This window comes from Natrix helvetica (assembly GCF_964273705.1).
Source record: "Natrix helvetica genome assembly, chromosome: 3".
Taxonomy (NCBI): domain Eukaryota; kingdom Metazoa; phylum Chordata; class Lepidosauria; order Squamata; family Natricidae; genus Natrix; species Natrix helvetica.
Window position 1 is genome coordinate 141,015,553 of NC_138549.1, and position 21,839 is coordinate 141,037,391.

The following is a 21,839-nucleotide window of genomic DNA, read 5'->3' on the forward strand; positions in this document are numbered from 1 at the left end:
ATAGACTGGAATAGGGGCTTAACTTTAGCAAGGACTACTTTTATTCATATGCTGAAAGAGCACAAGTTACATAGAGGGGGTAAATTTGTATGTTGTAGCATTTAGAGAAGGACACCACACTCCTTGCAAAATCCTAGTTACTAGAAATCATACTACTAGTTATTTGTGTTCAACTGAATGTAGCATTTTGGCTAGAATATCTATTTACAATTATCACTGTCTTTGATACTGTTGCCTTTGGCATGGTAGAATACAGAATAACAGAGTTGGAAGGGACCTTGGAGGTCTTGTAGTACAACCCTCTGCTCAAGCAGGAAACCCTATACCATTTCAGACAAATGGTTGTCCAATCTCTTCTTTAAAACTTCCAGTGTTGGAGCCTTCACAACTTCTGAACAAGTTGTTCCACTGATTAATTGTTCTGTCAGGAAAATTCTTTTTAGTTCTAGGTTGGTTCTCTGATGAGTTTCCATCATTTCTTCTTGTCCTGCATTCAGGTGCTTTGGAGAATGACAGTTGGTCTTATCTGAACTGTTATTTTAAGAGGTGTTTACAGGATGGGCCAGTGATGGTATTATCACAGCCAATTGGCCTCGAGACTGGGTTGAAGCTGAAGCAACGCCTCTGGTCTCCTCTCCTCTGACTCCAGTTTCAATGCAGTGTGTGCTCCCGAGATCCTGAAAACAAATCACAAAGGAGACACTGCCACCCCCCCCCCCCCAATACTGTCTATCTAACATAGAGTGGGAACTGGCCCATCCTGCAAACACCTCTTAAAATAACAGTTCAGGTAAGACCAACTGTCATTTTCCAGAGTGGGTTTGTAGGATGGTCCAGTGATGGGACATACCCAAGTTACCGTCCCATAGGGTGGGCCCCCACTGATCCAACAGGACCTGTTGCAGAACCCTGCGGTCGAACGCCGCGTTGGAAGATGCAAAAACATCCAGCCTGTAGTGTCAGATAAAGAGCGACAGGGAGGTCCATGTCGCTGCCCTGCAGATGTCTTCTATCGGGGCCTGGGAGGCGCAGGCCGCCAAGGTGGCTACACTCCAGGTGGAGTGTGCCGTGATTCCGGCTGGAATGGCAAGCTTTGCGCCTCATAGGCGAGAGCAATGGCCAGACAAATCCACCAACTAATGGTGGATGGGGAAACCTCTTCCCTAGCAACGAGGGTTGGAACGATACAAACAGAGCCTCAAACCTCCGGAACTCTGCCGTCTGTCTTAAGTAGATCCGTAAGGCCCTTCTTACATCTAGGCCGTGTTATCTGTGCTACCGCTCCCTGACCAGGTCTGGGCAGAAGTCTGGGAGAACCACCTCCTGGGCACGGTGGAAGACCGTGTTCACCTTGGGCAGGAATGCCGGGTCAAGGTGAAGCACTACCCTGTTGTTGTGAAACCTGCATAGATCCTCCCTGGAGGAGAGGGCTCCCAGCTCCGATACTCGCCTAGCCGAGGTGATAGCCACCAGGAACATAACCTTACAAGTGAGTAGCTTCCGGCTGACCATCCGGAGCAGTTCGAAAGGCTCAGCCGTAAGGGCCCGTAGCACCATGGGAAGATGCTACGTAGGAAACCTATGGACTGGCGGTGGACGAAGGTGGGCCGCCCCCTTGAGGAACCTCTTAACTAAAGGTAAACAGGACAGCAGAGTGGGGCCCTCCCCAGGAATCACCATGGCTAGTGCCTCTTAACTGTCTCCTAACAGTAGCTAGGGACAGTCCCTTGTCCAGACCTTCCTGGAGGAAATCCAATACCTGAGGGACCAAGGCCCTGGAAGGGGACACGTGGGCGACCTGACACCAGGAAACAAACGTCAACCAGGTGACATCGTAAATCCGGTTGGCTGACTGTCTCGGGGAAGCCTCAATGGTTCTGATCACTTTCTGGGACAGGAGGGCGCCTCTTAGGTGCTCCCGCTCAATCTCCACATGGCCAATTGGAGCCACTGTGGATCTGAGTGGATCAACTTCCCCTGTAGTAATCTCAACTCCCCTTGGGGAATCCTCCACGGTCTCCCTGCCGACAAGCTCAGCAGGTCTGTGGACCAGGCCCTCCTGGGCCAGTAGGGGGCCACTAGGATTACTTCTGCCTGCTCTCTGACTGCCTTCTGGATAACCCCGGGAAGGAGAGGCAGGGGGGGGGAAGCGTACAGCAGCCCAACCGGCCAACTGGAGCGAAGGGCGTTGACCCCCTCCGTTCCCCGAGCTGGGAACCAAGAGAAGAACCACGGCAGTTGAGCGTTGGATGGAGTGGCGAACAGGTCCACCACCAGTCTCCCGAACCTCTGACAAATCCTCTGGAAGAGCTCCTTGTACAGATTTCACTCTCCGTTGTCTACCATCTCCCAGCTCAGCCAGTCCGCCTGATGGTTGTCGATGCCAGTGATGTGTTTTGCTCGGATGGAGCTTAGGTGTTTCTCCACCCAGTATCCCAGCAACATTGCCTCGGTGTGCAACGCTCTGTATTGTGTGCCCCCCTGTCGATTGATGTGCGCCTTTGCTGCAATGTTGTCTGTTAAGACGATGTGGTGTCCTTCTACTAAGATTTGGAACTGTCATAGGGCTAGGTGGACTGGCCTGAGCTGGGAGCCATTTTGAAACCACGTGGTCCAAGATGGTGGCCCCCAGCAGCTCAGAGGAGGGTGGCAGGAGCCAAGCACTCAGCCCTGCAGCCAGCAACCACCGGAGGCACTGAGGAGCCCTTAAAAAGGTTAGAAACCATCTCGGAGGCATCAGCCAAGGGTGGGGAGGCAAGGCAAAGGCCAAAAAGGAAGCATATCTCCACCAAGGGGGCTAAAGAGGCAGGCTGTGGATCCAAACCCTCCAAGCCTAGCTCCAAGTATGAAAGGCAGAGGCACCAAGCCTTGGAGCACATCTGCCACAAGGCCAGCAGCAGGAAGACCCCCCCCCCCCGCCTGGAACCTGAAGAAAAATTACCAGGTTTCTCTTCACCTGGCAGGGCTGCAGGAGGGGAGGGGAGGATCCTCCAGGTGAGGATTCCTTTCGACACCTTGGGCTTTGTCATCCTGTGTTCTGGCAACCTTGCTATCACGATTTATGGAAGCCCTATTCAATCCTTTTCTGAGTGCCTGACTAGCCGGAGAAGCCCAGACAGGGCAACGAGGCTCAGATCGCTGCTGAAGCTTTCCCTTTAAAGAAGGTCTTCCATTTAAGGAAAAACTTTCCCTTTAAAGAAGAGAAAGGAAAGCAGCTGGAGGAAGGGGCGGCAAGGCTCTCAGCGAGCTGCTGTTAACAGCAGGAGGCCACAGGAGAGTCTGCGGCACTGTTCTACCTCTGCAGGCATGGGGGTGGGGCAACCACCTGAGGCAGAACAGTGTAAAGATGAGGTTATTTTGAGCTCCCCTCGAGTAAAAGGAACATTGAAGTTAAATCCCAAACTCTTTTGCAGCCTCACTGAAATCAGCTGCCGGGATTTCCCCATCCCCTCTTGGAGCAAAGAGGAACATCCCGTTTCAGTGAGAAAGGCTGATTATCTCTCCTGAGATGAAGGACTCTGTTGTGATTAAGAAAATGTGTTAAAAGGGAGCCAAGAGTTGCATGAGAAATGCAGCATCTACCACCTAGCTGATTCAGTCTGCTCTAAAAAGCCTGTTTTGTTGTTCTCTGATACTCTGAGAAAGCAGATCTTGCAAAGTTAGAAAAGCATGTTTCCTCTCTTTCCTTGTTTGAAAGCAAGATCGACCTTGTTTCCATCTAATTGAGCTCCAGGGGAATGGATCCAAGAATCGCATGATAAAATAATCCCACCCCTTCCCAACCTATGTAATCTGATCTGCTGTTGTTAAGGCCAAACACATGTGGCCTAGCAAAGAAAGAGAAACCTGATGCAGATTCCAAGCCTTACTCCTTAAGTGGTTGTAAAAGCCTTCCACTTTTGTAAAAGGGGAAACATCTCCATGGAAACGAAACTTGAATGAGAAAGAGGTCAGCTAGCCCAGACCCGACCTCCCAAATTCTTTGAACTTTAATGATAAGTTGTCCTGACAACAAGGGGCAATAAAGACGCCCCAACCATCCCAACATCAGCTTACCTTGTGTGTGCAAAGCCTTTGGGCAGCCAAAGGGCCAAAAGGCAGTTGTAGTTCAGCTGAAGAGATGGTTATGCTCTTGTGGATTGGTTACTATTGTTTATGAATTATTTGGGAAGGGCTCAACCCCTATAGAAGGTACCAAGAACCCGCCAGGTCCAAGGCAGGTTCTGGGTTTGGGTAAAGACCTTTAGGAATTCCAAAACTTGAGAGTCAGTTTGACAAACCTAACCAGCAGAATAGCCTTGGCAACTAGAGCCGAGGTGGCACAGGGGTTAGAGTGCAGTACTGCAGGCTACTTCAGCTGACTGCTAGCTGCAGTTTGGCAGTTCAAATCTCACTGGCTCAGGATTGACTCAGCCTTCTGTCCTTTAACAGCAAGGAAGGCGCCATTACCAATCACTCCAAACAGTAGGCACAAGCAGCGTCTCAGATAGCCTATGATCTTAGACAGCATTCGCTGAGGACAGAACATTTGGCAGGGGTGGATAATATCAGAGTCGACTGGCTCAGCCGGACTGAGGCGGACAATTTGGAGTGGAAGCTGCAGCCAGCAATCTTCGAGGAGCTGGCAGAGCGCTTCAGATGCCCGGAGGTCGACCTATTTGCCACCCCTCTCAACGCCCAGCTCCCGAGGTTTTACTCCAGGTACCGGACACGGGGAGGGTGGAGGGGGTAGATGCTCTCCGCGGCCCTTGGCCCCGGGGGCTCCTCTATGCCTATCCACCCTTACTCCTGATCCCCAGGGTCATACAAAAAATATTGCGGGAGGGGGCGGAGGTGGTACTGATTGCCCCACACTGGCTCCGAAGGCCTTGGTTTGCTGATCTCCAATACCTCTCAGTGGACAGGCCCTGGAGGATCCCCCAGGAGAGGATCTCCCTCAGTGAGGTGTTGCTGGAACACCCGGTGGCTCCAGTTGACCGCTTGGCGCTTTAGCGGAGCATCCTGAGGGAAGATCATTTCTCCCCCAGGGTTATACAGACTATCCAGGCTGACCCTCCACGGAGTGCATTACGGCGCTACAGGGCGGGCTTTTTCAACATGGTGCATCTCTAGGGGTCACGATCCGGTCCAGGCCACTGTTGCACAAGTTCTGGACTTCCTTCAGGCAGAGCTGGACAGAGGGTTGGCTTCCTACACGATTAGGAGACAGGTCTCGGCCATTTCATCAGTACTCCTGTGCGGTAGATCTCAGACATTGACTCACCATCTGATGGTCAGGCGATTCCTCAAGGGGGCCACCAATCTTAAACCGCCCACGGTGCACAGGTACCCTTCCTGGGACTTACACAAGGTGTTGGACGCTCTGACAGGCCCTCCATTCGAACCATTACGTACTGTCTCTCTGAAGTGCCTGACACTTAAGGTGGCCTTTTTGGTGGCCATCACCTCTGTCAGGAGGATATCCGAAGTGCAGGCTCTGTCTATCAGGGAAAATCTCTGCGTGTTCCACCAGGACAGGGTAGTGCTAAGGTTGGACCCCTCCTTTATACCCAAGGTGTGTTCTTGCTTCCGTCGCTCGCAGGAGCTGATATTGCCCAATTTCTGCCCGGACCCTTCTCAACCATTAGAGAGGAAGTGGCACACCTTGGACGTGAGGATTTACCTCTGAGGATTTACCTCAGAAGAACCAGGCCAAACAGGAAGTCGGAAGCCCTATTTCTTTCCTTCCAGCCAGGGTCTCTGGGGAACAAGGTGACTTCCACCATGATAGGCAGGTGGTTAAGAACCTGTATTGCTTCTGCCTATCAGGCACGGGGTTTGCAAACACTGAGCTCTATCACAGCGCATTCTACAAGAAGCACGGCCATTTCAGTGGCCTGGGCCATGCAGGCCTCACTATCTGAGATCTGTGGGGCAGCTACAGGGTCTTCCCCATCACCATTCGTGAGGAATTACAAGTTGGACTCCTTTGCTTCTGCAAAGCCTCATTCGGATGTAGGATGTTGCAGGCTGTTCACAGGATCGGGGACACGCCTCACCAGATATGCGTTTGGGCATATACTCAAATGTGTAACCCTCCCTAGGGACATGAAGGCTTTGGTACATCCCATCCTGGATACTCGTCCTCTAACTATGAAGAAAGGGCATTGGTACTTACCTGATACGTCTTTTCTCATAGTGGGGAAGGAGTATCCAGCTCCTCCCTGATCTGGGTATGTTGCGAAATTATTATGTTGCTTGTTGAACTGTTCCTTTGAGGTAATAAATAAAGGTTTGAAACTAAAATAAAGTCTAGAGTGGATGACACAGCGAGTCAGATAGTGTTCTTCACCGATAACTGGGTGGAGCCTGGTGACCAAGGCGTGGCTAAAAGAGCTTATCTGACTCAGTCCAATCAAGAGAGGACAAGGTCAACCTATCCTGGATACCTGTCCTCCACTATGAGAAGAGGCGTATCAAGTATGTACCAATGCCCTTTTTGGACAATGTCAACACAATGTTATATAAAATAGTCTATTTAAGAGGTTGGTTTATATTTATATTTTAGTAAAATCTGCTAGTTGTTTTGTATTTAAAAGTGAATTCATGAGCAGTGTGAATATTGCAAGATAATTGGATAATCTGTGAAGGCTATGTATGTACGGTGGTGCTTAAAAGTTTGTGAACCCTTTGAATTTTCAATATTTCCAAAAAATATGTTTTAAAATATGATCTGCTCTCCACAGAAGTCCTAGAAACATTAAAGAATCCAATTAAATAAGTCAAAAATGGTATATCTGTTCATTTATTTATTGAGAAAAGTTATCCAAAGCTACATTTTTCTGTACAGCAAAAGTATATGAATCTTTGCTTTTGGTATTCCCTTTGCTTGTGATACAAAGTCAACCATCATGCTGAAGTATAAAAAGTCTTGTTTAAAAAAAGCTAACATTATGTAAATAGAAAGGAAAAGATGAAACTAATTATGAAGCTAGCCTCAAAACTGAAACTAGTATTTTGAAATCTGGAAAAAAGAATTGTTTGTACTTGCATGTCAACTCAGAACAACTGTGTTCTTTAACAGAAGGAAAGATAGTGAGTATTTCTGCTGCTGTCAAAACCAAAATCTCCCAAACTCTAATAGTAATTAAGCATTCTAGAACATGCATACATCTTGAGATTTGTACTTCTTAATCAAATCTTTCTATAGATTATTTTTCCCCAGAGGAACGAATAAAGGTTGCTGGCAAAATATAAATGGGGTATACCATGAAATGAACACATTATTTATAAGTAATTCTCACTGAATGACCATTAGTTCAGCAACAGTTTGAAGTTTTCATGATCCTGAATGACTGGCTTATGTCTGGTCCACAAAGATACAGCCATTTATCACATTATCAAAATTTGGTTGCTTAGCAGCCCCCACTTACAACAGTAAGGGTGTTTCAACTCCCCCCACAACTATCTCCCTTCCATCTCTGTCCTCTGGCCACCCTGCACAGGTAGCAGTCTTTGGTGGGGCCAGTGCTGGGGCTGAAGAAGAAGCCCAAGACCTTCAGTAGTCTCCATCAGCCACCACTTCTCCCAGGAATCTATTTCAGTTCCAGTGCTGCTGCTGAGGAGTGCTGCCTCAAGTCCCACACTTAGGCTAGCTCCCAGCTCTACAGTGCCCAGCTGTTTCACACACACCCTACACTGTACACATCCTGTACCCAGATGATCTTCCCATGGTACTTTGGAAGACCTCATAAAGTTTCCAAAGCATACAAGAATTTGTGCACAATTTAGACTACAGTTGGTTGGCCCCAGAGGATTGAGGGCATCATTGAGGGCTTCAGAGTGAGATTTTGTGGTAGACCAGATATCTCAGCAGAGATGGTTGCAGTAGTGAATGGTGGCCACTACTGACAATAAGTCTTTCCAAATAGAAGAGAGATTGAGACATCACCCACTGCCCAGATAGTTGCTTCTTGTGAAGTCTTGCAGTGTTCTTGTGAGTAGAGCACCTAGAGGACATGGGAAAACACACTCATAATCCACAGCCTTTTAAAGGACATTAAATTCAATCAAGCCCTCACTTTTTAAAATGCTTTTGGATACAATGAGTTTACAGTTGAAAAGAGGTCTTTGAAAACAGTGGGGCAAAGAAAATAGCCTCTGGGTGAATAAGACTTCTTTCTGAATTACATTAAAAAATTATAAATGGATAAAGGGGACAGTATAAATTTGAAAGACAAATATTTTAGTAAAAATGCTTTTGGCATTACTTGGGATTAATTAATTAAATAGATTAGACTTTCCTGGTAATATTAAACAATTTAATGAAAAGTAAAACAGAAATAATAAACAGAGTTGGAAAATGACTTAAATTGGCATTACTAGAATTGACAAAAAAGAATTCTGCCTGAGGTTTAGAACAGTTCTAGAAGACCCTGAAGAAGACATTAGAAAAGTGTCAATTTTTTGGAATGGGATGAAGATAACATGAAGGCAGAAATAGACAAAATCTATAGAATCAACTTGCAGTTTGGAAAATTAAGAAATGTACCAAGGAATAAACTTGTGCAGTCAGGAAAAAAATAGATATAAAATTTTGCAGCACCATTTCATTACCAGATTGAAGATTAATAACGCAGATATGATCATACTTAAAGAAATTCTGATAAGACTACTATGCGAGCAAAAAGTATTTCTTTTTTGATAAATTTGTGATGAATTTATTTCACTGGAAGTTACAAAGAGAATTTATCAACCTTCCCTACATCATATAAGGGATAAGAAAGGTTGATGAATTTTTAAAGCACCAATCCTCAAACTATCCCCTGCGAGCCAGATATGGCCTGCCAATGCAAAGTATCCGGCCCGCGGAATGCTGGGATTCAGCCCCGCCTGTAGCCCCCCCTCTCACCATTGGCCTTATCTTCTAGAGAGAGCATCCACTCCAGCTGCCCTTCTGGTTAGTTATTTCATCGGTTGATCTGCACTTCTGATCACACTGCTGCTGTGGTAAGGCCGAAGAGTGCTGGGGAGGTCCAGCTGACTGAAGGGTGATCTCGCCACTGCAGCCATGTGTTCCAGGGCCGGTGGGTGAGTAGGGGAGGGCCAACACGATTGTCACCACCCTGGACTTAATCAGCTTTACGTCTTCAGAGTCACTACCTTCACCAGTCGGGGAATACTCCATAAGGCTAATTGCTGTTATCACCAAAAGGTACTAGCTGCAGGAGTGTGTGCTGGTCTGCCAGCACAGCCGCTACCTTCCAAATCCTCCAGTGCGGCTTCAGAGTGAATGTCTGGTCTCCAAAACACACTCCAGATTGCAGCTTAACTGAAAAAAACCTGACAGGGCAAACGACACGCTGGCTTAACTGGCCCTCTCGCATGTTCAGTGTTTATAGCCACAGTGTGTGTGTTGGCTTCCCTTGGTCTGCCCGACATGGCCTCCACCACCCTATAGCTTCTTGGACCATTGGACAGCGGCATTTGAGGCAACACCCAGCTGAGCCCAGGCACTCTCCCTAACTAGATGCCGGACAGGTCTGACAGCAGCATTGGCCGGTCTTAATTGATCCTGCCTGTATTCAAAATGGTGGATCAGAATCTGATAGGGGGAAGCATGGAACCCCTGCAACTGTCGGAGGAGACTCCCTGTAGGGAGGCCAGGTCAGACACTAAGGTAGCTACAGAGAGGATCAGGGCAAAAGGTCTTATGTCCCAAAGGGCTTTCACAGCCATGGACAAGGACGCCAGAAGGTGCCAAAAGGCACTGGAGAAGCAATTCTCCAAAGCCCAAAAGCAGGTAGAGAAAGACAAGCCTCTAAGAGCCTCTCAACAGGAGTCTCCATTTTCCACTCTCTGCAGCCTGAGCTGTCTCCTCAGGTTATCAAGACAAGGCAGCAAAATTGGTCATTAGATAGCGCCACTGAGCTGCATCCATTTCAAACAGCCTGCTATGAGGAAGAGATTTCTCCTTTTTCCTGCCTTGCAAGAGCAGGAATGGAGCCAGCTTCCACTATCACAGGTTCGGTTCCAGAGGCTACATTCACCCATAGAGTGGCGGGACTCCACCCGAGGGAGGATCACATATCTGTCCTATCTCAGCACATAAAAAACTTATTTCTGAAGGCCATCTCTCAGGAGATAGCAGCAGGGGTGCAGCAGAGAGGTTACTCTTATTCCCTACCACTGGAATCCTCTAGACTACGTAGCATGCATAATCAAATTCCTGCAAATCTGATATTGCAGAGGCCTCCTTCCTCACTCCCATTCCTATGCAGCGAAGATTCACTCATGTGGGATGAAGACCCAGGGGATCAGGAGTTTTCAGACAATGAGCAACTGATCCCTCACCAGCCTGCATTCATAGGTCTCTTTCTTTCCACCTTATTTAAAATAACTCTTTTTCAAGGCCAAAATAACGGCCCACATGTGAGTGGCAGACACTCCAATAGAAACCTCCATGGTTCTGCAGGACCCAAGTGAACAGCTGTTCCTTTGGATTCTCCCGTTGGCACACTGGAGAAGAGACGTTGGTCTTACCTGATACGTTCCTTCTCAGGGTGCCAAGGGAGAATCCAAACTCACCCTGGTGACCTTCAGGTCCAGAGTCTAGAGGAAACTGACATTACTACCAAAACTACATCTACAGGACGGCTACACCTTCGTCGAAAAACGGGGGCTCGGAATAGCAGAGGAGGCGTGGCTAACACTTTCAACTCCATCTCTGGGCATAAAGACAGAAGTCAACCCATATTTGGATTCTCCCTTGGCACCCTGAGAAGGAACGTATCAATTAAGACCAACATCCCTTTAATTATTGTTGCTTTATGTACTAGGAGTCGGGAATTCCAGAAAAAAATTAGGTACAGACCCAATAAGAATATCCAGGGCACAAACAACATAATTAAATCTAATATAATTTTTATATCTGGCAGTACCTGGTTGAGTTTTGGTTTGGAAGCTAAACAGAGTTATGGCTGATTAATGTTGAATCCTGACCTCATTTTATGAAGTTTCTTAAAATGGCTGTTACAATAAAACACTTTTACTAGAAGGCAAAATAGTGAAATTGTTCTCTATCACCTTAGCCCTGCAGACAATCCTTTGTATAATTCAGTCAGAGAGGATGCAGTGACACTATCTGTTTCTTATAATCACAAATAGATTATTCTCTGATAAAATGATAGATGTTGCCCAATTCCATATTCTCCAGAAATATTCAGGGCAGAACATACTAGTTGGAAATTCTGGGAATTGTAATCCCACTATATTTAAAGATTACCAAATTGGAGATGGCTCACATACCATATTTTTCAGAGTATAAGACACACCTTTTTCCCTCAAAAAAGAGGCTGAAAATCTGGGTGCGTCTATACACTGAAGCCCCACCCCCTTCACCCCAAAAAGGGGGCATGGATAGCCTTAGGGAGGCTTTCAGAGAGCTCCTGGGGGCTGAGAATAATAATAATAATAATAATAATAATAATAATAATAATAATAATAATAATAATAATAATAATAATAATAATAATAATAAATTTTATTTCTAGACCGCACCCTTTCCTTGGCAGGACTCAGGGCGGTGTACAGTCATGTTAAAACCATAAACAAATACATAGACAGAAACGTAGAAGGGCAGAAATGAGCAAAAAATGGGCCATTTTTGCCCCCCCCAGCCCCCGGAGCACTCTATAGGCCTCCTAAAGGCTCTCCATTCCCTTTTTTTAAAAAAAAGAAATGGGCCCATTTTTGCGAGGCTTGCAGAGTGCAAAAACTTTTTAATTTGCCTCTTCAAAACCTTGGTGCATCTTATACTCCGGTGCATCTTATACTCCAAAAAATACAGTAGGTTATTCTGTTCGGCTAATATTAACAATTGCTCATGATTATGCTGCATTTGCTTAATTCTTGGCTAGATAAATCAGTGAAAGTTCTAAATGCGATAAAGATTAGAAAGCTGCGACCTTTTGAAACTGAAGAAAAAATGGTGCTTTGATCATATAATCCTTGTTGGCAACTCCTTTAAGCAACTGTGTCTGTTGCTGGGATGGATGCCCTTCAAAGGTGCAATATGATCCCAGAACAAGATAAGTTTACTAAAGAATTGTGCATGCACATGTAATACCTGTTTGCATGTCCAAACCACATTATTCCCTTTAATTCTGAAGCACCACAGAGCTGAGTAAAGTCCATATTTAAAGACCTATGCTATGGCTATGGTTTGCCTTCATTCCTACAAAATTCTTAAATCAACAATATATCTGAGCTGATTTTTTTCATAAGGTGGCTGCAGATTTTCCCATTGGGTTTTGTCTTGCATTAACATTGCAGAACAGAGTACTATTGTTTTTGTCTTCTTTTTAAATTAATTATCTTTCAACCAGTTTTTATTAATCAATTTTCACAACAGAGTTAGATTGCATCAAAGAAAATTAAGAGTTACAGTATTTCTTCCTATGCTAAAAGATATTTACTCTATGTCATCCTCACAAATACTTGTTTATTTCTATAGATACCTAATTCTCATTCCTAATTGAGATAGCAGATGGGCCTTGTATTTGCCTTCAGTCTTGTGCAGAATACACACTGAAATGTGTAACCTGAACTATAATGGTCTAAATAGTTTGCAGCTGTGCCAAGACATGGATAGTTTCATTACACAAGCAGCTTGTTCAGCAAAAAGAATCTATTTATAAAATTCAGTTGTGTTTCTTACGATCTTATTCACATTGCAATTTGCAAGATGAGTGACAGGGCCCAATGCCAAGTCACCTGAATACTTTCTGAATTTATGTATATAACTTTTTAGAATAGTTTCCAAACGGCTGGACTAAAATTACAAAGCAGCAGCCATTAATACAGTCAGTCCATCATACTTAACACTGGAAAGGAGATGCCAATCATATGGAAGAAACAACTTGTTCAAATCCAGTGGGCAGTGACCTTGATTAGAAACTTCTAAATGTTATTTAAAAAATTGGCTGAAGCTTTGTCTTCAATATAAGGATATGATTCATTTTACAAGTTATAATATTTAGAATCTGTTCACTTTACTGAAGTTCAGGAAGGGTGAGAAGAAGAGGAGGACATAGTACTCTTGACCCTGTTTAGTATTTTGGGAAAGAGTTCTGGAGAAACTTCCTCTGCTTCAATCACGCTACAGCTCACTTATCTTTTCATTTAGTGCTGACACTGGCTTGCCTCCAAACAAATTTTAAAACATGCTAAGCAAGCTCTCCCATTTCAGTTGAAGGAGGACTCAGCCATATTCTTTAGGGCCTGGCAGAAAAATGTGATCTTCCGTGGGCCATTGCTTATGAAGCTTTTCTCCTTTTGTGAAAGCTAGTGAATGGTTGAGATTTTATTTGTTTAGAAATTAAATTTCCCTATATAAACCCATCTACTAATAGCTGCTTATTCTCATGAATTCTTTCAATGTAGATCCTTTTTTCTCTCAACATTCTCTTAGTACAGTAGACTTATACTAAGAATGGTATCTATACAAAATACATTTTGAGATTCTGAGAATATTGATAATCTCCAAGTTTGGATAATTAAAGTCAAGAAACAGAGTGAAAAAACAGGGCTCAGATGAAATATTAAAAAAGGAACAGGAGCTAGCCATAAGGAAGATATCAAAGTAATGGATAGTTTCTGCCTTTTAGTATCAACTATCAACTCCATTTTGGAATCAATATTAATCAATATTACAGAATATTATTACATACTTTGAAAATGTTGAGGTGAATCTCAGCTTATTTTTGAGTGGGCCATCTTGCATCAATTATTTAAAGACACATACTTTTATATGAATAATATTACACATTAACTCACAGCTTCAAGACAACATTTGTTCTGAGTATGTTTCCTCTATGTGAGGCGCAAATATATTAACATTAGGGATTAGGATATATTTGCCTCACTTTGGGCATTGATAATGGATTCTTTTTCATATTTTCTTTGATATGATTTTTCTTTAATTGAATAAAAACCAACTGCACATAAGAATTATGTCCAGAACAGTTTGCTGTAAGAGACACTGGAAGATGCTACGTAGTTAATATTGGTCTACATTTTTGCAAAGCAAGAAAATGCATGTCTTACTAAATAAACTCTTCTATATTTTCGTTCAATGTTTACACAAGCAATGACCATTCTGTGTAGTTATATTTACATTAGTTTCTCTATAATTTTCCTGACAAAATGGAGGATAAGTATGGAGATGTACATATATAATTGCTTGCTTTTACTGTTTCAAATTATACCTTTTCCCACATCTGGCTCGAAACACAGACAGACAATATGATTGGTAGTAGAAATAGGCAGTTTTCCTCTAGGACTTGACCAAAATACCTAGTAAAGTTGTGTAATTAATACAAACGTTGAAAAAGAAACTGTGTTGGCATTATAAATAAATCTCAACCATCTCATATATCTAGGGGACACAACTACATACCTTAGGATAACCTTTTGAGAGATAAGAATATGGAGCCTTCTTTTCAGATTACTTGAAATCTCTTGGAGTTGAGAGCGCAGTTTTGACAATCAGTAATTTATCATTTAGTGCGCTTTTACATGTGAAATTTGTTATGGTTATTTGAAGATGAAATACTGATCCTTTCTTAACATTAACATTAATTTTGTTTGAGTAGTCTAAGCAACATTCCTTTGATTTATCACTCAATACAAACAAGGCTTTCAGCTGAAATATTGTAGCCAGCTTGATCAGGCTAACTAACACTGCAGTTTATGATGCATGTATCTTTTTCAAAACCCAGTTTAACATGTAGGGAAGCAGAGAAGATGTGCTAGAAAAGCTAAGAAACAGCATGTCTTAGGAGGAAATAACTTTGCAAAAGTGATGTTTGACAACCAAAAAGAATTTTATCTGTACAAGTCTCCATCAGAAAAAATAAGCGACTTTTGAAGATGTTGATGTCTGCAAACTATCAGAAACTAAAAGTCACTGGAAACGTAAGGAGCTTGAATTTCAGACTCTGAAATTGAAAGCTTGCTGACTTTCACAAGTGGGTATATTGATCCTGTTTCTAAAAGATCACATTGTATTCTATTTTATTGCAGTATTATGGATTTTTCTAAAGGAATCATAAACTCACTCTCACTTCTTTAGCTGCAGTATCTCTGCAATATGATTATTGTATTATAGGCAACCCTTGACCCATTGAGTCATCATTTCAGAGATTTCCTTACCAGATTCTTCAATGCTGACAATAAGGACAGAACTTCTAATGTACTTTGAAAGTTCTTTAATATTCATGGAGATATTCAGAGATGTAGCTGCCTTGAAAGTAATCCCTTTTGCACAGTCAAACATCAGGAGTTGACCACAGGAAATATTTTATAACATTTTGTATTATGTCATAAAATCCTTTGTGATAATTTTTATATCATAAAATATTTTATAAAATTGGCTAAATTTCAATTCCATCAGAGTCATGGGACCTGGATTTTAAATGCATTCTGTTAAGTCAGCCTATTTGAGTTACCTTGGTTGAAAAGTTTTTGCCCTTTGGTGCACCATTTCATCCCATTAAAATGTATAGACACAAGAAATTTAATAAGGTGTAAATGGATTAATAGCACATCATCTTGAGCAGACTTCTAAGTGTGAACGGATTTCATTTTGATTTTAACTTGTTTTAGGTCTTTATAATAAACCATAGAGAATTTGGTAGTTACTACAAAAAAATGTTTGTAGGTAGTCTTCAACTTGCAACTATTTGTTTGTCACTGTTCAAAGTTATGAAGGCGCTGAAAAAACTAACTCCGTACTACTCACAACAGTTGTAGTGTCCCCACAATTATGTGGTCTTGATTCAGGTACTTGGCAACTTTCACACATTTATGACAGACAGTGTCCCGCAGCCATGTGATCACCATTTATGATATTCCCAATGGGATTCTGACAGGCAAAGTCAATGGGGAAGCCAGCAGAGAACATCACATATCATGAACATATGATGTTTCGCTTAATGACCAAGGTGATTCAATTAACATTAGCCATGTTTCACAACAAATTTTGTGGGCCCTATTGTGATCATAAGTCAAGGAATATATGAATGTATCCATAACTGTGAGAGGTATATAAGGTTACTGGAACCCTGAAACCATAGAACTAATATTTACTGGTTTCCAACTTAAAGGCAATCTTCTGAATTATTTCTTTACTTTAGAACACGGGTGTCAAACTAGATTGCATCACGTCACATATTGTGACTTTTTTGCCTTTGCAGAGCCAGGATGGGCATGGCCTGTGCATGATGCATCCAGCCCACAGGCCCCCAGTTTGACACCCCTGCTTTAGAAAATTGTTATAAAGATTTAAGTTAAGTCTTTTGTCTATCCAAGAATTCAATTCAAAAGTGAAAAAGATCATAGTTATTTAAAAAAATAAAAAGGATATATTATAAATTAGCATATATAAAAATAACATATACTATAACATATGTAACATATTAAAATATGTTTTCTAATGAAAAACAGATTTAAAAATAATCTCAGCTGTAATGCAAAACAGTAATGGCACCTATTGAGGGAGTTTTCAAAAGCAGTTTAGAGGTCACAAAAGTATTTTTAAAACACTATTTTTAATCCTTTGAGTTTTAAAAGAAGGTATGAAAGAATAAGAGGAATTTAATCAGTCATGCAACCCTACTGTACAAGGAAAGCACCACAAAAGCATAGAAAGGGAATGAAAAGTATAGCTATTCTTTTACATATTTCATGGTACTAAAATATTTGCCAGGAAAAATGTGAATAGATACCGTGTTTCCCCGAAAATATGACATGTCCTGCTAATAAGGCCAGGCCTGGTTTTTTAGGTGGGTGTAAATATACGCCCACCCCTGAAAATAAGCCCTGATGAAAAGGTGCCGTGGCAAGTACAGGAGGAAGCTTTTCTCTTGCCCGGTCACCTCAACACTTCTCAGCTCCTTAATTGGATCAGTTGAGCCGATCCGGCTACCATTCAAAAAACAGCTGATTTGCGGGTGCTGTTCAGGCCATGGCCTCCAGCAAGTGCGACTGCTTTTGCCATCGATTGTGGCCACAAAAGCAGCAGGAGGCCAAGTGATACACTCAACACGCCTTGCACCTGCCTTCCGAAGTGTACTGTAGCAGCAGCTTTCCACAATTTTTTATCATTATTTCATCTTGACCCACGTGGCCTAGTGAGCCACGTGGATCGGGACAAAATAAGGGTAAAAAAATTGTGGATAGCTGCTGCTACAGTACCCTTCAGAAGGCCCGCTTGAGTCTCCTGCTGCAAAAGTGGATGTGCCCGAGACTGCTTTTGGGAGAGGAAGCAAAGGGGAAGCAATCAGCTTCATCTTGCCCTTGCCCTCAGCCCCCCCCCCTTCGGCTGAGCTCAAGCAGAGAAGTGGCCCTCAGGGTTTCAGGAGCAAAGTTGAGGCTGACAGGAGTCAGGGCAGGGGGGAAAGTCCAGTGCGGCCCCAGCACTCTTCTTTCCTTGGAAACAGAATCTTTGGAGTGGGAAATGGCATTCCCAGGAAGGGTGGGTATGTCGGTATGTGTATAAAAAACATGAAGTGAGGGAGCCAGCAGCCGCGGATTAAGGAGCTTTGTGAAACAGTACGCCTACACGCAAAGTTTGGCGAGGGAGGGAGAAGAGATACTTCCCTCTCTTGGTAGTGTTTTGCTTGAAAATATTTGAGAATCAGACCAGAGAGATGGAAGAATGAGCCCTGCAAGGAGATGCTGCCGACGCTGCCGCCTGCGGACACAGACAGAGCAAAGTTCATTGAAGACCTCTCCGGCCAGCCCACAAGATTATCTGAAGGTGGAAGGGGGGAGATTTCCTGCACATCAGCAGCGGCATCTTCTCACAAGGCTTCTTCTGACATCCCCAATTGTATGGATTTCCATGCCTTCCTTTACGGGATGTTGCTTTGCACCTGGGACACCGGGAGAAGCCCTGTGAGGAGACACCGCTGACAAAATGCAGGAAATTCCCCCCCCCCCCCAACCTGTAGATCATCCTTTCAATACGTAGTTTCACTAGGATGAGGAGGTCAGGTTGGGCTTTCTTTGCAAGGCAGACGATCTGGGGATCAAGAGATTTAGGAAGCCTGGGCTGACGTGGGGCTGTTTCTCCAGTGAAGCATCTGATTCATCCCCAGGGCTGAACGTTTTGCCCTTCGCCATCTCTCTGCCCTGGCTTGGAAGCTGCAGAGGAAGCCTGCCATGTCCGGCGAGGGAGGGGAGAGAAGTGACAGCAAGAGGAGCCATCTCGCTCCACACCTCTCACTCTCCCCTACCCCACCTGCCACCCGTCTCACTAAAGTGACGGGAAGGGAAGCAGCCTGGATTCTGTTAGCATTGGGGTGGGGTGGGAGGAGTTGGGCTGCGAGACATGCGTCCTACCCGAGACTTGCAGCTCCGTCGTGTTCCTCACTGTTTTGTACAGGGAAGTTGAACTTGTGAGATTTTTTTTTTACAGGGTGCTTCCCTGCACAAAACAGCGAGAAACACGATGGAGCTGCAAGTCTTGGGTAGGACGCACGTCTTGCAGCCAAACTCCTCCCACCCCGCCCCAATGCTAACAGAATCCAGGCTGCTTCCCTTCCCCACCACCTCTTTAGCGAGAGGGGTGGCAGGTGGGGTGGAGGAGAAGTGAGAGGTGTGGAGCGAGGTGTGGGTTCTCTTGCCGTCTCTTCTCCCCCACCCCCTCTCGCCAGGCATGGCAAGCTTCATCTGCAGCTTCCAAGCCGGGGCAGAGAGGAGGCAAAACGCTCACTCCTGGGGATGAATAAGATGCTTCACTGGAGAAACTGCCCCAGGCCAGCCCAGGCTTCCTAAATCTCTTGTTCACCCAGATTGTCCCCTTCGCAAAGAAAGCCCAACCCGACGCAGGGTGGTGATGGGACACGTCAGAGCAGTGCTGGCCAGCGGCTCGGCTGGCGCAAAGAACGGAGGGGAGGCAATGGGGGCGACAGGACATGCAGCCCCATGCTTGCCGCCTCCTGCATCCCCAAAATAATAAGCCCCCTCCCATAATAAGGCCAAGGCCATATTTCGTGTGTCAAAAGAAAATAGGACCCTGTCTTATTTTCGGGAAAACACGGTATTTAGAAGTAGGTTCCATTTGTCTTGCTAAATTAAACCAAAGCTCTATTACTTTGTATTTTGTTTCAAAAATGCAAATGCCCATAATATCTTGCAAGCAAGATACAACCCCTTCATGTTTCTGATAACATTGGTAAGTCCTTCAAGTATTTTTTTTCTGCAGGAGAGAACAGAGAACAATGTATTGTTAGGAAAAGCTACTGGGTAGATATTACAGATACATGCTGATTCAGAAGAACAGTATCTCTTGTGGAAACATCAAAAGAATCTCTACTATATCAGGCACATTTTATTTCCATCTTAAGACAGTAGACCACCTGAACTCTCAATTAGTAGATTAGTACACTAATCTATTATACACGAATTACAGTTTAAGAATCTTTAGTACATAAAAGTACATCATTTGAGTGTTTGAAAATGACAGGACATCATTTTCTACTCTTAATCAACTGTTGTCCCAAAAGTATCTGTAACAATATATGTTTAAGCATCCTTAAGGTCTACAAATGTGTTTGCAATATATGACAATGAAGGGAAAGATAAGATGCTAATTATTTCTTGTTTACCAAGCCTCATTATTTCTGGTGCTGAGAAAAGTACTTGAGTTAATTAATACATATGTCTTAGCAAGATTTTTTAAATGGCGGACAACTGCTGAGCCATGAGACCACACTTCAAATTATTCCTACATAGTTTTACCTATTATTAATGATTAGTGTGCAGAGATTTAATGTGAAACCTAGTAACATTATTGTATCTTTTGAAACACATGAACAAACTGGCATGTTTTACTGTTAGTATTTCTACTGAATAGACATTTGCTTCTAGTGCTAATACTATTCCAGTGACATTCAGTAAGAAGAAAATCTTATATATACTCTAAGGCGTCATACTATAATGAGCTTTCCAAGTGTCAGCCAGGGTTCTCAGTGAAGAGTGTATATATGAGTGTATATATGTATATATATATAACCCTACGCTTGATGAATTACCAAACAAAAGGACTTAATGGAGGACTTAATGGAGTCAAACAATTCGAACAATTCCTAGATTAGAAATACTGAGTCAGTTATATCATACACTTGATATGATTTACAGGCCCTTAAAATGCAAGCAAGAACATTTATGCACATTTTAATATATCAAAGAGAAAGAATTTAAAAAAAAAACCTATTAAAATAAACAGTCACCATATTGCTCCTTAATAATAGTATTTATTGTTTGGTAAAACAGTATGTTTGGTAAAACAGTATGTAATAATAAACAGATAATAATGAATAGAGAAATGACAAACTGCTTTGTGGCCCAGTGCAGATATAGAACAAATACAGTTTCAAGTAATATGACTAAGGAGGGACTTACATTTTTATACCTTTCATACTATTTCTGTTTAAATAACTTGTAAATAAAATAAAGAGTTGTCAAGAAATTATTTTAGACTTCATTTGTATAGCATTTTTGAAACTTAATAAATTCTATAACATAACTTACGATTCAGAAATTTACTTTTTTACCTATAACAGATTTATTTGTTTGCTTGTTTATTTAATACTATAGCTTATTTAATACCAGAATTTAGAATTTTATCTCCAACATTGTTTTTGTTGCATTGCTTTAATACAGCCAATTGTAGTTCTTTCTACATTGTATTAAGCAAGCCATATCTTGTGTGATTTGAGAATCAGACCAGCCTATGGCACTTATCTCACACTATACTATTTTTGCAAATTAAGATGCCAGATCAGTTTCCATTATTTCTCAAACGTCACCCAGAAGTATAATCGGAATTGATCATTGACCCTTTTAATATTTCCTCAGCATTAATTAAATCTGGGTGATGTAAAGTTGGAAAATGTCTTCCTTTTCAGGAAGTCCTATAGTAGCAAATAGTTCAGAGCTATGGTTTATTTTTACAGGCTGAAGCATGTTTGAAAGATTTTTTTAAATTTATGAATACTGAGGAAATGCCTGTGCTCTATAAAATCGTACAGAGAGGAATGTGCAGATAGCTATTTGGTGTTTGAAGTAACTGAAGTTTTGTTCAGGAATCCAGTTAATAATTAAAATCTCTGGTTTCTCTAGTCGATAAATGTGTTACCAAATCCTTAAAACAAATTAGATTAACTGAAATATTAGGCATAGATAAAAAAACCGAATCTATTTTCATCTCACAAGAAAGCTTCAGACTTGAGCAAATGGGTGTTAAAGACGGATTATATATTTAGCTATACATGTTCCATTTATGTTTATGCTAGCGAAGTTTGTATTAAACACTTTTAAACTAGTTACATATTCATATAAAGAGAATAATTAGATAGTTATCTTAGAAAACATTGTTGCTAAATCAGTGGAGAACAATTGTGGAGAACAAAATGCATTTCTTAATATGACAGAGAATGAAAATAATCAAATACATGTTAAACTATGTATTGCTACTTTGGGGGAGATTATACCTGACATACTAAGGAAAAGCCCCTGTTCAGGTAACTTGAGATTTTATGTTTTATTTCCCCCCCCTCTCTCCCTCCCTCCCCCTCCCTCCCTCCTTCCCCTCATCATTTATATTAAATATGTCTATTTACATTAAGGATATCTGGGACAGAGCTTGGAAAAGGTGCCTTGCTGAACATTCAGAGGGTAAAGATGTACTGTATAGTAATATATACAAGTTAAGTAACTTGGTCCTAAGCTGTGCAAAGCTTTGTATTCCAAATTTGGTCATGAAAAAGAACCAGCTAGTAATATATTGAGGT

The 21,839-nt window shown here is 42.6% G+C and overlaps 1 protein-coding gene and 1 long non-coding RNA gene across 8 annotated transcripts in view; both read left to right on the forward strand.

The window, feature by feature from the left end:
• Positions 1-21,839, forward strand: part of LOC309389330 (rho GTPase-activating protein 39-like) — a 79,765-nt gene that overhangs the window by 14,012 nt on the left and 43,914 nt on the right. The window lies entirely within an intron of this gene.
• LOC309388584 lies at positions 4,910-6,768 on the forward strand. The gene is made up of 2 exons (XR_014174813.1): positions 4,910-6,559; positions 6,658-6,768. It is a non-coding gene; the product is annotated as an uncharacterized lncRNA (long non-coding RNA).